The 16,482-nt window shown below is 32.5% G+C and overlaps 1 long non-coding RNA gene across 1 annotated transcript; it reads right to left on the bottom strand.

Moving 5' to 3' along the window:
• Positions 1-3,305: 3,305 nt before the first annotated feature.
• LOC134714087 (uncharacterized) lies at positions 3,306-12,406 on the bottom strand. Its single transcript, XR_010106486.1, has 2 exons — positions 12,309-12,406; positions 3,306-3,562 (listed from the first exon to the last, which is right to left on the bottom strand). It is a non-coding gene; the product is annotated as an uncharacterized LOC134714087 (long non-coding RNA).
• Positions 12,407-16,482: the final 4,076 nt, after the last annotated feature.

The raw sequence follows: 16,482 nt of genomic DNA, 5'->3' as shown, positions 1-16,482 counted from the left end.
GCGACTCTCTTTGTTGACATATTGAATGTTAATATTATTTTTTAATGCTTTTATTAATACAAAAAAAGTAAGGGATGTGCTCAGATTTGTATGTTATTCACATTAATTGATTTTCTAATAATAAATTTGCTTTATCATTACTGACCAGATAATGTGTAAATGATCGAAAGTCAATAGCACACAGTTTTAACGTACTTAATATTATGGAAATAATTTAGTACGGTGCTTCCACCATTATAAATCAATTGTCGCTTTTCGTGACAATACTAAATCAATGTTTTCCATATTGGATTGATGAAGCTGCTAATACATGATAGATGTAAATCGGATAATGTTACGTCATAAAATTCTTGACGCATAAGCCACGATACTCAACAACAAAAGAAACGCTAACTCAGGATATATACATAATTTGATATATGATTAAGCTTGTAAATGATTACATTCCGTTAATTTATTGTGATGCTGTAATTTATAATTTGCAAATAAAAGCATCCTTCAAATTCATGTGTCAGATAACATTTAGGTAAATCGCGTGGTGGTAAAAAAAATCAACAAATGTTTTATATAGATCTAGGGACTGTGCAACATTTATATGAGGCGTATGCCGTTGAGAATAGTATTATACAGCACACAGTTTTTTTAATGCAAATAATTAGAGGAGCATTTGTTGGGGTATTTTAGGTCTGGGTGATGGCAAGAAAAGGTTAATGTAGTCAAAGCAACAAAAGAAAGGGACCGTTCAAAGCAGTGCTTTGCTTTTGTGCCAATTGGCATTTCATTTGCGCTAAAAAAAATCTTTCATTTGCGCCACAAACAATATTTCATTTGCGCCAAAAATAAAACCTTTCATTTGCGCAAATTAACAAGTAAATACAGGTAAAAAGAATAAGAATTTTGATAATAAGACAGTTTCTGTTTGCAGATAACGAAACATTTTTCTCAGAAACCAGACATCATTTGAAAAATAAGACAATTAATGTAAAAATTTGATTAAACACAGTTCTGTTATAATTTTAAATCAACGTCAAATAATCTGGTTAAAACACAGTCATGTTAATAAAACCTAATAAATCACCATCATGACTATACACTGGAGTAAAAATATGAACTAAATTGTTCTCTTGAATTTTTAGTTGGTATAGCAGCTCAAAATGATAGTTGATATTTTATTTCAGGGGTTATATATGTTTCCAAAACAAAGCCAGTAAACTTTTGCATCTGCCAATTTCGTCCTAAGATGAAATCTACAAAAATCGATCTTCGGGATGAATTTTAGGCAGTGCAAATACTTGTTTTAGCAATCATACCACATCTTTATTTTTATATTCTAAACCAAGAATGTATTTGCGTTATACACACATTGACCTTAACAAATCGTTTTTTCCCCTCAAAATGTGAATTGGAATGTTGAGTTGTAGAAACCACTCAATCGGCATTGATAGTTGAAGAATTTGGCACACTAAATGTACTATTGATTATATATTATTCCCCCCCAAAAATTTTACATAGGACCCAAATGCCTGAAGAAGATGAAATCTAAAACAATCTTAAAGAGAAACGATACGTCCTGGTTCATACTAGAAAAAATATAACAGACGGCGCAAAGCAACATCAATCACTAGACTTTAGTCTGTTAGAATTTGACATACATCAATAATGTTGCATGTAATATTGTTTTAGGACTCAATCCTACCATATATATATAGTGGGGTAACACATGATGATGAGGTCGGTGTGTGCAGCAATAATTTTTGGCTGCAGTTCCATTTCGTGCTATCATTTATAGTCCAAAAACTCGATTTATGAACTCCTTAAACCTTGTTAGTTACCTTCCCCTCGTCCACAATGAAATCATAATGAATATGGGATGTCACGGTTGATTACAAAAAACAAACATGAATTTATGTATGAATGATACCAATGTAACCCAGCATTTATAAATTCTAATTTTTGGTGTTACTCAGTGTAACCACAGTTTTGAGGCCGAACAATAAAGGCAACAGTGGTATACCGTATTGTTATATACATATGCACACTCATTGATCTACAATCTGTCGATATCTGTATTTTGGCACTGCACAGGGTCGTGTTTTTTCCTAACTTTAGATGACGTCTTTACACTAAATTCATTGGATTTTGAATGTGTACTGATTGATAGTTTATTCTGAGATGCATGATTTTTTTTATAAGTTATCTAATATGACGTGCTTATTTCGCTTTATGAATAAACCCATGCTCTAAATCCAATATTTTTTTGCACATGCGTATATTGACTACTGCAGAATAATGAATTTTATCAAATTGGCATGCATTTGATATATGTCATTAACTTAAAACACTTCCAAACTCTTAAATGATGCCATGTTGTTACTAATTAATTTATTATACTGAAATGTGTTACATTCCAAATTGACATATTTGACCTCGATACGATAACCGTTCATGCTGGCTGTTCAAAACCTCCTCCCTCTGAAAAATGAAAATGCCAGCCGTTTGCTTCTTTACAAACGAAAAGGGATGTTCATGGAAGAGCCTTCACAATCGCTTTACCCTTATAGATCCTTATTCACATCGGACATAGAAATTACCATAAATTTTCCTAATCAGAATCGAAATGATTGATGCAAGCTGCACTTTTTTGTAGTTTTAACATGGATAGGCATTATATTCGCTATCGCTCGGGCAAAAATAATCACGAATGTAATGCCTACCCATGTTAAAACTACAATAAAGTATAGCTTGCATCAATTATTTCTTGATTAATAGATTTGAACTAGCTATCAGTCACTGCAAGTAATTTCAGATCTGTGCTAAGTGTCTTTTTGTTGGTGGAATACACAAGTACCGGCCCACTTCCTCTCTCTGTAGTATTTGTATGTGTATTCATCTGATGAGTTAACACTTTTTCAATTGATTTTTACAGTTCGTTCTTATGTTGTATTGTTACACCACTGTCCCAGGTTAAGAGGAGGGTTGGAATCCCGCTACATTATTTATGTACGTGCCTGTCTCAAGTCCAGAGCCTGTAATTCAGTGGTTGTCGTTTGTTTATGTGTCACATATTTGTTTTTCGTTCTATTTTTTTTTACATGAATTAAGGCCGTTAGTTTCCTTGTTTGAATAGTTATACATTGTCATTTAGGACCTTTTATAGCTAACTATGCGTTATGGAATTTGCTCATTGTTGAAGGCTGTATGATGACCTATAGTTGTTAATTTCCGTGTCATTTGGTCTCTTGTGGAGAGTCTCATTGGCAATTATACCAACTCTTTTTTTTATATACATATTAGATTCCACGAAAAACAGTACAATTTCTTATTTATTTTTAATCATATTGCATTTGATTAAAGTCAAAATTGTCATATGGTCACGAACGTCATGGCTCTCATTCTAAAATCAAAAACACTTCTATGATAACGAATTCCAACAGGTCACCTGCCAACTGCAAATCCAGAAGAACATGCTATGTTGCTATCCGACTTCAAAACTGCAAGTTGAGTACAGCCATCCTGAACAATTTTACATTCTGGCCCCAAGCCTCTTACTATAGCGCCTATTCTGTAACGATATATAAATTTCTATGACTTTTTATAAAGGCCTATCCTTTAAATAATTAGACGATGAGCATAGGCTGTGTTCAATTTCTAGTCGTTTTAAGAAATAAATAATGATCGGTTTAATAGGATTGGCGTCCGTATTGTTGAGCAGAAACTGAGAACCCTTCCAAAAGTCGGATCGTATTCGTAACATCAGAAGCCAAATATGTCTTTAATGCAGCGAGAAACTCCCGCACCCGTAGGTGTCCTTCAGCTGGCCCGTAAACATATCTATAATATATAGATATAGGAAGATGTGGTGTGCGTGCCAATGAGACAACTCTCCATCCAAATAACAATTTAAAAAAAAAACCAATATATTCTTGTATTGTACTATCTTAGATAAAGGAAGGCGTAAGGCGCCTCAACATATGTTCAACCCCGTCCCATTATGTCACGAAGTGTCTGTAATTCAGTGGTTGTCATTTTTGCTGTATATTAATTTTTGACTCTTGATACTCTTTTAAAAAAATAGAAGGGGTGAAAATACTCGTATGTCATTATATGCAAAAAATAGTTTCTGTTTAAAGTCTCTAAGTCTAAAGACTTACGAACAACATGACAGCGTTGTGTAAGAACAGCTGCAGTGTAAGCATTTAGGCTGGTAAAAGTTTCTGCTCCGTCCTATTGGTATTAAACAACCTTGATAAATGCATCCATCACGTGTGAGGGGATGTCCTTGGCAAAAAAACTCGGACTGTTAATGAAAAATAAATAATCGGAAACCAAATAGATTTACACGTATTTCGAAGTATGTGTTTATGTAAAATTTAGAAGATGATATATGACTTCCAAGTTCTTAAAAAAATGTTAAACAAGACATAGGTTAGTTTAAACAGTATTTATTTATGAAAAATTACAAGATAAATATAACGATTTTACATAAAGTTCACATATGGGATTCGGAAACAAGGTTGGAAAAACTTTTATAAATCCGTCTTCCTAAGCATAACATAAGTTATACACGATGGTCTTGATATATAGATGTATAGATTCTGCGTACTGATGTTGTGTATAATCTTAACAACATGTTTTATTGTTCTTTTATTTGTTTTTGTTCTATTATTAAGATTACTTTTACTGTTGAATGGTTTTATGTGATATCCGTTTGACGTGGCTCGGTACTTATACATCTCGTCAATGTGTTTGTATTGGCTTTCATTTTTTGGTGATTTGTTTTGTATATGTGACTCTTTGTATTTCTTTTGTACTTATAACGTGACTCTGTACTTTAAAAGATCCCGTCAGTATGATATTTGTCTAGAATATGTCATTATGATATATTTCTATTATGAATTACTATATACGTTGACCACACACGTCAAAATCAATCAATGGCGTAGTGGAATTAACAATTTTTGGATTCTCATAAATTCTATGTATAACTTTTGGACTAGTTTGAATCTCGGTCTATTTCTGTAATTTATTCTTACATCCTTTTGATTTTTTAACCCTGTATGCGTATATTGCCTATGAAAATTTTAAAATTGTTTGTATGCACATTGAACGACAAATTCATGTGACTTTTATAATTTTTCTGACGTCAGACACTCAAATCAATCCATTTGTTCGTAGATAGTAGATGTTTTTGTGTCCTGTTAAATTGTTTCTTTTAAAAGTTTTGGATTCTCATAAATTCTATGTATAAATTTTGGACTAGTTTGAATCTCGGTCTATTTCTGTAATTTATTCTTACATACTTTTGATTTTTTAACCCTGTATGCGTACATTGCCTATGTAAATTTTAAAATTGTTTGTATGCACATTGAACGACAAATTTATGTGACGTATATAATTTTTCTGACGTCAGACACTCAAATCAATCCATGTGTTCGTAGATAGATGTTTTTGTGTCCTGTTAAATTGTTCCCTTTTAAAAGTTTTGGATTCTCATAAATTCTATGTATTTGGACTAGTTTGAATCTCGGTCTATTTCTGTAATTTATTCTTACATTATTTTGATTTTTTAACCCTGTATGCGTTCATTGCCTATGTAAATTTTAAAATTGTTTATAATCCTGGTACTAATGATAACTATTGTATCATGTATGCACATTGAACGACAAATTTATGTGACGTATATAATTTTTCTGACGTCAGACACTCAAATCAATCCATGTGTTCGTAGATAGTAGATGTTTTTGTGTCCTGTTAAATTGTTCCTTTTAAAATTGTTATACGATGATGACTGATGAACCCATATTTTGACTATTTTATTAATTGTGACTGTTTATTTAACGCATCGTGTAAATGTAGCGGAATTTGATGAGACTGTTATTAAAGTGAGAGGGTTAGCGCTATAGAACCAGGTTTAATCCACCATTTTCTACATTTGAAAATGCCTGTACCAAGTCAGGAATATGACACTTCTTGTCCATTCGTTTTTGATGCGTTTTGTTTTTTGATTTTGCCATGTGATTATGGACTTTCCAAATTGATTTTCCTCTGAGTTCAGTATTTTTGTGATTTTCCCTTTTTTTTTATATGGCTAATAACAACAGACAGTGCAAATATATGCTTCAAATAAAAGTAAGAATGTGCGATATGAACTAGAATAATTTTAAAACTTTAACTTATTGCTACAGTCTCTGTTTCTATTTCTTTATCTTACTCATCCCTAAAATGAATTTGTGAATATACCAATATAAATTGCTTTATTTTTTTAGGGATGTTACAATTCCAACTTCATGCCTAATATATCATGTACTGTAATACGACGAGGAAAGGTATCACCGAAAGCTTTATTTATGTGCAGCCTAGGTGGCCGAGTGGTCTAGCGTGTAGGATACAGTGCAACGTGATTTGGTGTCACGATATCTGAGTAAGATCAGTTCGAATTCCGGCGAGAAGACCAAAAAATTGCGAAAGCAAATTTATATATCCAACACTGTTGGGCTGATTAAACTATCATATAGTTACGTGCAATCAATGTTATAGTTAGACAAACACTCTATTACAGAGATTGTTTCTTTTACCATATTAACAACTTCTAAAAAAAGAAAGATTCTTTCATGTTATGAAATTAAACCTTAAAAAAATAGAATTTAACTAACAACATCCAACACACACACACACACACAAAGTAGTTGGTAAGCTATGATTTGAACTTGTAATTTACCAGCAGTTAAATTTTTATTATCAATCGGTGACATATTTAACAGTTTATATAATATATATATTGTCTTACAAGGACTTTTTAATCATTGTATGAAATGTAAAATCCGCAAGGTTCAATGATTGTTTAATAAAAGATTTTCTATCTATATTTCTATTACTGGATTTAGTAATGCATTATTTGAGTATAAAAGAGATGAGGTTAGCTGTGTTACGCTTGTCTCAGTAAAAAGTCCACAGTGATTCATTGCTTGATTGGTTTTAACGCCACTTTCAGCACTATTGTGCTATTTTGTGGCGGTCACATTTTAAAGGTGGAGGGAGCCTTGAGAGATTCGATTTTTGTGAAAATATTCGACAATGCATGCGTATATAAAGAAATTACTTGCAACTGGTATCACGCTGCACCAAGAATGGCTTTCTCTGAAGGAAATAATCACAATTAGGAAGAACATGATGTTAGATTTCATTGTTGAACTAAATGTTTATCTGTGTTCTGGAATATGTTTTGGTGTATAGAAGTATCCGAATTTTGTATATTTGTTTGTACAATTCGTCATAACACATAAATGATAGCAGTGTTTTTTTTTTGTAAAAAACAAATAATCCATCTGTTTCAAAAACATTAAAACGATATTGATATCGCATCTTACCCTTTGGAAATCGGAAATTTGATGGCGTAATATTCGCGTGACATGCTATCATTAATATGAAATACACAGATACATGTATAGTTTCACTAAAGCAGTATACAGTTTTCATTAAAAAATCAACCCTATTATATTATTTTTCTATTTTAGAGCTACCCAATATGTTTGTTTTTATAAAATTCCTGATCGCATAATTGCCAATAGCAACGACTTTATTGGAACTGAGTCGATATAGAAAACACTTGATTCCGTTCAGTTCTGTGTGCCCCTTATTCTTTTCTTTTCCTTTATTAGAAACTAAAATTACAGTATTATTACTTAACGTCTTTTAAGTAAGTTTGATATCATGTACTACGAAATATATTTGAAAATTAGATTTTGAGATTCATAATTCATAGCAACATCATCACAATAAACCTGTTTTCATGGTTTTGGTCCGATATAGAAAAACGGATTATCACACCCTAACTTTTATGTTGATACAGTTAATAGAGCTCGTTAATTCAGAAACGATCAATCTAAACGTACGGATCCTTTGAAGAAACTTACCCTTGTAGGTATTAAACATTGTATTGAGATATTTGAACAATGAATTTATTTAATATACTATCCGTTTATGACCATTTATGATTCTACCTATGTGTTATTCTTGAAACTGTTTGGTGAGCGGTAGTTATTTATATTAACATTTTAATTCGAGTGTCATTGATGAGTCTTCTGTAGACAATACGCTCGCATGGCTTATATAACTATAATCCCGGTATCTATGATGTGTTTATATGCAACAGCTAGGTAGATGCCATTGCTGGTAGATGTTATAAATTAATTGCTTAAAAACCTTGATTTTGCACAAAGTCACACTTTGCGCAACCCGCTTTATGAGTTTTATTCCCACTAAAACCGTCGAAGATGTATTGATTGGATTTAAGTCTGGGAAAACGTTTTTATTCATGCTCGTTGAAATTTTGGTTTTGTATTTAATTTCAGCAGTTGAGAGTACTTATAGGTCGATGCAGTGTGTTCTTTGTTTTCTGTTCTTTGTTTTTGTTATTTTTTGTACCCATCTGATCAGCCATCACGTCTTTTCCAACATGCCTGTAGTTTGTTCTTATTTTGTGCTGTTGCATCACCTTTTTAGGTAGGGAGACAGTTAAGTCAATAAAAGAACATGTTTAATCCCGTTATATTCTTAAGTGCCTGTCTGGTGTAAACAGAAAATATACGGAAGATGTTATTATCAAATTGCTGGGCTTTTTGATCGACAATATATTTGTTGGGTTTGGAGGATATTGGGTATTTCACCAGACAGACGTTTTTCTAATGGGTTCTTATTTATCACCCCTACTGGCCGATTTGTGTTTGTTTTTCTGTCCTTAGTGTTGTTGTATTTATTTTTACTGTATTCCGTCATGTTATGTTGTCATTGCCATACAGAGCGAGGTTTGGCTAGCCACAAACCAAGGTTCTACCCCAACCTTAGTGTTCTCAAATGGTCCTGTACCAAGTCATGAATATGTCAGTTGATATCTAATAGTTCGTTAATATGAATGGTGCATTGTCATTTAATATTTGTTGCACTTCAGCGTTTCTGTAGTTTTGTTGTTTTCCTCTCAGAGTTGATGTGTTTCCCTCGGTTTAAGGTAGTGGATTTGTTTTCTTTCAATTGATTGATGAAGTTTTAATAGAGATATACTACTGTTGCCGATTTTGTAGAGTCCGTATAATTCTTTGGTCTTGTTGTCTGCTCTCTTTTATTATTTTCTCTGATTCCATCTCTGTAACTGATGTAACTTATGAAAATTTTTACAATAGTTTTGTACCACTATTATATATTTCTTTCCTGCATTATTTCGATCTACACTTAGACAAAGTGTATGTAATTGGACTTTATTCCGGATTCTTCTGAATTTCGATGCATGTAACAAGTCAGGAATATGACATTTCTTATCCCAGGAAAAGATTACCTTACTAGCCGTATTAGGCACAACTTTTTGGAATTTGGGGTCCTCACAATGCTCTTCAACTTTGTGCTTGTTTGACGTTATAACTATTTTGGTCTGAGCGTCACTGATGAGTCTTATGTAGAAGAAACGCTCCACGGATGAAAAATGAACATAAATAACACACTAGCCAATGTAACTTAGCATTTGCTTGATTTTGATTTTAAATTAATATTAATCATATATAATATAACACTTCATGCATGTCAAAATTGTCATATATGATCACGAACATGGCTTCAATTCTAGACTCCACAACATGACTTCTATAATAACGAATCAGTGCACAACAGGTTTACTTGCCGACTGCAGCTGCAGAAGAACATGCTAAGTAGCTATGCGACTTCAAAACTGCTAGCTGAGTACAACCAACTTGAATAATTTTACATTCTGGCCCCAAGCTTACTATATTAGCGCCTATTCTGTAACGATGTATACATTTCTATTACTTTTTTTTATACAGAGGGGCCCTTTATAGCTTGTTGTTCGGTGTGAGCCAAGGCTCCGTGTTGAAGGCCGTACTTTAACCTATAATGGTTTACTTTTTAAATTGTTATTTGGATGGAGAGTTGTCTCATTGGCACTCACACCACTCCTATATCTATCCTTTAATAAGACGACGAACATTAGCTGTCTGCAAATTCTAGTTGGTTTTTTTTTATATCGGGTTGATAAAATTGGCGTCCGTATTGTTGAACAGGATATGAACACCTTTCCAGAACTAGATTCGTATTGCTTAGTCTTAGTTTTTTTTTATGTATACAATAGTGCTTTCTAGAATGTGTTTGTTTTTTCCAAGTTTTTCGTTTTTTTTTGTTATGATTTTGTTGGTTTCTTTATACAGAAATTGTTTTCTTTGGTTTATCCGCCATGTATTCTTTTTATACATTGCAAATAAGTTAGTGCTTTAGGGAATCTTGAGACAAATAATTCCCAAAACTTTCTATCCAACACACCTAAAACACTAATAAACATTTACTTCGTATAAATGTTATATAAAGCATACGAATAAGATAAAAAGAAGGAAATTGAAAAGACTTCTGCAGATGTAACATAGACTAGCAAAATTATAAATAACTGGAAAGCAAACTTTCAAAATGTATTAAAATGACTATATCCTACGAGATATACCTATAATATACTTATATGTTTTCATTGCACAAGATCATGTTTTCTCTGACAGTTCTCTGACAAGTTAGAGACGCCTGTAACACAGTGGTTGTTGTTTGATGCAGTTAGTCATATTTATATTTCGTTTATTGATTAATGTTTTGTTTAGTTAGTTCTTGTATTGTGCAGTCTTTGGTAAGGGAAATGGTTAGGCGCCAGAAAACATGTTCAACGCCGCCACATTATGTCACAAGATGCCTGCCACAAGTCAGGAGCCTGTAATTCAGTGGTTGTCATTTGTAGCTGTATATTATATTTTTTCCCGTATATTCACTTTATTGTCTTATGCATTAAGCACACCCTTTAAAGTTGTATTTCGTTTGAATTGTTTTAAATTTGTCATGTCGGTGCTTTTTTTTAGCTTGCTATACAGAAAGGGATGTACTCATTACTATTGGTTGGTTGCTTAAAGCCACCCTTATGTGTCATACGGTTGCTATTTTGAATGTTTATAGATTGGTTTGAATTAGGAGATACTATGTATATGGATTCAGCTTTCAAGTATCAACCATCAGTTATAAACAGTGATGATTGATGTTATTGCTTTTTATCTTTTCAATTCAAATCTTTATTGCCATAAAACTACATACTTATAGTATGTGACACAACATAACAAAATGAAAATAAAAAATTACAACAAGATCATTAATATACACAATAAAAGTAAATATTTTAAGAGTCCCTTGTCCTCAGTTCAATAGACTGTTTTAAAAAGGATCCTAGCTTATTTACCTGAATGTGTGAAATTGGGTCGAGTGTATAAAGTGGATATTCTCATTTATCAAAAAATCAAAATAAACTGTTCTATTATTATGGTTTCTATTACATTATAAAAAGAAATGAATTTCATCTTCAATTTGTTTACAGTTTTTGCATAATCTTTCTTCTCTTGATATGTTAAGGTATCTTCCCTTTTCTATTAATATATTATGGTCACTTAATCTAAATTTTGTTATCAATTTTCTGAATTCAAGTTTTGAGCAAGTTAAATATTTTTCTTCTGTATTATTTATTTTTACATGTTTATAAAAATAGTGAGTTTGCTGTTATCTTTTATATCTGATAGTTTATCATTTACTAGTTTTTCATAAAAATGCTTCAATTTTAATTTTATTTGTTCTCTTCTATTTTTAGTTATTTTTTTGAGGAATATGTTTTCAAAGTGTCCAAATCCATACCAGTTTCTTCTACTATATGTTTTACATATGAGAACCAAGAATAAATTCCTGCCGAGTCTAAGTTGTGAGACAAAATAAAGGATTCTTTTAAAAGAGGATTAATTTCCTAAGAATGTAATCTAATAAGATACAATATAGATTGAAATTTAATATTAAGTTCCAGAGGAAGTCTCCCCAGATCAGCTCTTGCACCTAAATTTGATGAAGTTTTCCTTACACCAAGTGTAAATTTACAAAACTGAAGATGTAACTTCTCTATAGGTGTTTAATCAATGAAATAAAAGGGTCCAATTGTTTTTCAGTGTTATTTACTCTTTTTTTGGCCCTAAAATATGTTATATAGGAGTCTAAAAATGTAACTTCTGAATTATATAAAGCTATACTAGGTTTAACTAATGAATCAAAGAGATTATTTGCAACTTTAACTGGACTTTCAATGGACTAGTAAATGACTTCATCGCAAAGACATTTTTTTTTATAAGAAACACAACTTTTTTATCCATGCAATGGAACATCTACAATTTTTGACTCCTGTTACCTTTTAAAAGGTCATGACATGCAAGCAATAGTTTATGTTTAAAGTCTCTAAGTCTTACGAACAACATGACAGCACTGTTTAAGAACAGCTGCAGTGTACGCATTTAGGCTGGTAAAAGGTTCTGCTCTGTCCTATTGGCATACAATAACCTTGATAAATGCATCCAGGAAGTATGAAGAGATATCCTTGAGGAAAAAAAACTCAGACTGTTAAATCAAAATAAATAATCAGAAAGAAAATGAATTAACATGTATTATAAAGTGAATATATATATAGAGTTGTCACTGGCTCAGACGTACTTATAAATATAATTATTTTCTGTGACTGTATCTTATATTAATTTGTAGGATCCTTAACTATAGATAATTTAGCTGATCTGTAAAAATAACATCTCCATGCCTTATATATCATATACTGTAGTACGACGCTAGATTAAAACTGACGTGGAAAGGTAACACCCGGCCACCAAAAGCATCATTTTTATGAAGCCCAGGTGGTCGTGTGGTCTAGCGGGACGGCTGCAGTGTAGGCGATTTGGTGTCACGATATCTCAGTAGCAGGGGTTCGAATACCGGCGAGGGAAGAACAAAAAAAATTGCGATAGCAAATTTACAGATCTAACATTGTTGGGTTGATGTTTAGACGCGTTTATGTAAAATTAAGAAGATGTTATATGATTTCAAATGAGACAGTGCACTATCGGAGATTAAATGCCATAGAAGTTAGAAACATTAGGTAACCTTACGGCCTTCAACTATGAGCACAATTCATACCACAAAGTTTGCTATAAAAGTTCCGAAATATTCCACAATAACTGATTGCTTGGTTGGAATCTTAACTATTGTTTTTCCGTGACGGTCAAATTATATTAAATGCCCAGAGATTTGACTTTCACAAGAATATTCGACAATGCATGCGTATATAAAGAATTTTAAATAACTTGCAATTGGCATCAAACTGCACCCAGAATGGCTATTTCTGAATAAAACAATCACAACTAGAAAGAAGATGATGGCAGATTTCATTATTTAACTAAATGTGTATCTGTGTTCTGGAAATTAAATTGAAGTATCCGAATTTTGTATATTTGTTTGTAAAATTCGTCATACAATCATATTAAGGATAAATCATGTAAGTAGTGTTTATTTTTTTGTAAAAACAAACAAGAACAGCACCCTTTTCACATCGAGAGACCGTATTCTAATCAAAACTATGCCTTCAAACGATATAATTCATAATTTCATGTATATAAGATCTAGCTTAGGCCCATATCCTTGCTATATGTTTGACTGTTTTAAAAAGAAACCATGCTTGTTTACCCGAATGAATAAATAAAAACTACCGTAATTTGAAGTAATCGTCATTATTGAACTTGACCTCCATTTTGTCACCAGTAACAACATATTAAAATTTGGGAAGCTTTGGTAGAACAGTTCATGCGTAAATGCACGGACACGACTGGAAACGCCATTTTTCAATCTTTCAAGAACCATAACTCCTGAACGGTAAACGTCAAAATCGCCATTATTGAACTTGACCTTCATTTAGTTGTCAGTAACAACATATTAAAATTTAAAAAGCTTTGGTTGAACGGTTCATGAGTTAATGCACCGACAACATTTGATTGACGCCCGCCCGCCCGACCGACCGACCGCCCGCCCTGCCGCCCGCCGAGCATCCCCAAATCAATAACCGACATTTTTGTCACAAAAATCCGGTTAAAAACTGCAAAAATTCTTTAAAATCATCAATTTAGGGGCATTATACCTGAAAAACCAGTTACCCAATTCGGCTGAAAATTTCAGGACATGTAGACCTTGATCTAATAAATACTTTAACATCTTGTCTTAATTGCTCTAAATGCTGGAGTTTTTGAGATATAAGCCAAAAACTGCATTTTACCCTGTGTTTTATTTTAGCCATGATGGCCATGTTTTTTGACGAAATAGAAAATAAAACACAAATTTATTTTATACACCCTACTGATCATTCAGTTGAAGTTTGGTTGAATTTGGCCCAGTAGTTTTAGAGGAGAAGACTTTTTAAAGTTAGCAAAAATGATGAACAAATTGTGAAAAATTGTCATTAAAGGACAATAACCCCTTAAGGGGTCAATTGACAATTTTTGTCATTTGAATTATTTGTAGATCTTACGTTGCTGATCATTTTTGCTGTTTACAGTTTATCTTTATTTATAATAATATTCAAGATAATGACCAAAAACTGCAAAATTTCCTTAAAATTACCAATTAAGTGGCAGCAACCCAACAATGGGTTGTTTGATTCATCTGAAAACTTCAGGGCTGATAGATCTTGACCTAATGAACATTTTTACCCCCGTCAGATTTGCTCTAAATGCTTTCGTTTTTGAGATATAAGCAAAAAACTGCATTTGACCCCTATGTTCTATTTTAAGTAACGGCGGCCATGTTTTTGACGGTACAAAAATCGAAGCACAAACTTTATGCAGGATAATCTAAGGAACAATCATGCTAAGTTTCATCCAAATCCATTTAGTAGTTTCAGAGGATAAGATGTTTGAAAATTTGTTAACGACGACAGACGACGACGACGACGGACGCCAAGTGATGAGAAAAGCTCACATTTCCTTTTAGGGCCTAATACTATGATTCACATGATCAGTGAAGTTAGTAGTTTATGTTGACCATGATTCCACTAGTATATATCTCATCATCCACTTCTTGCATCAGTTCAGTTCTTTCTGTGGATGATGATTCCACTCGAAAATGTTAGGAGTCTCGTCATGCACAAAATAAATTTGACAAAAAATATACTGAATACAGTTGACAACTCATTTAAAATACATGTATTTTTTATAAATACAAGTATGGACACAGACGCAAATTGTCAGTGGGGTTAAAGGGCGTTACAAATGTATTGAAAGCTAGACTGGAAATGTGTATTAACAAATTGAGTTGATGTGTACATGTCTTCATTCAAATGCATTGACTGATAAAAGGGGGGCTTCAACTTCCACCCCTCTCTGTTGATTAGTTGTTTGAGTGTTTGAATATGGAGTTTGTTAATAAATAGCTGCACTGTAAGCGCATGATATGTCTTGATTCCTTTTAAGCTTGCTTAAAGGTTGAACTATTTTGTTTTGTACAACTATTAGTCTATTTGTTTTCTCATTTCATTTGTTTTATATTTGTCATTTTAAGGTCTTTTATAGCTGACTGTGCTGTATGAGCTTTTGTCATTGTTGAAGGCTATTTGGGGACCTGTAGTTGTTAATCTTGTTTTAAATTTTGGAATGTAGCTGAAGTTAACAGACATAGACAATTCACCCAAGTTTTATAAAATGATGTGGAAGTGTTTTTGTGAATAATTGAGATGGGAAATGAGGAAAGTGTCAAAGTGACAACAACCCAACCATAGAGTAGACAACAGCTGAAGGCCTCCAATGCGTTTTCAATGTAGCCAGAAACTCCTGCACTTATAGGTGTCGAAAAACTATAAAATCCCTTCCTTTTTTTAGCATATATAAAAATTCATAACACAGAAATGTAAAATCTGAAATTTATTACAATCAAAAGGGACCTAAGGTCAATAGTGTAAACAATTCACCAAACTTTAATTAAAGGTGATAGATGCATTTTTGTGTTATTGTTCAAAATTGGAAAATTGTCTCTTTTTTAAGGATAAAATCTCTCTTCATAACATGGAAATGAAAATTCTAAAATTTATGAAATCGATGTGGAGCTTATGTCAATAGATATAAACATTTCAACAAATGTTCTTGATAGTAGGGGGAAGTGTTTTCTAGTTGTTGTCTTAAGTGTGGATGATGGACTGATAGACAACAGTATACTATATTATGTTGTGTGTGAGACATTGGTATAATAAAATGGTTTCGAATGAATAATGATTAGAAACTGTTTAATGCAGTTCTTGAGGGAACGACAGTGAAGAAATTCCCGAGATCAATGCGTTTGAATCCGAAGAATTCAATTTTTGTTGAAATGAAACAAAGTTCAATTTTTGACCCTTTGGATCTTAATGTAGACCAATTTGAAAAAGGGACAATCCTGTGCAATTGAATATTTCTTGCTATTGTGCAATACTGTGCAATTAAAAATTTCTTGCTATTGCACAATACTGTGCAATTGGAGATTTCTTGCTGTTGTGCAATACTGTGCAATTGAACATTTCTTGCTATTGAACAATACTGTGCAATTGAACATTTCTTGCTATTGCAGAATACTGCACAA

The sequence above is a fragment of the Mytilus trossulus genome, chromosome 4, assembly GCF_036588685.1.
Source record: "Mytilus trossulus isolate FHL-02 chromosome 4, PNRI_Mtr1.1.1.hap1, whole genome shotgun sequence".
Taxonomy (NCBI): domain Eukaryota; kingdom Metazoa; phylum Mollusca; class Bivalvia; order Mytilida; family Mytilidae; genus Mytilus; species Mytilus trossulus.
The sequence above is the reverse complement of the archived record's forward strand: the minus strand, read 5'-3'. Positions and strand labels throughout refer to the sequence as shown.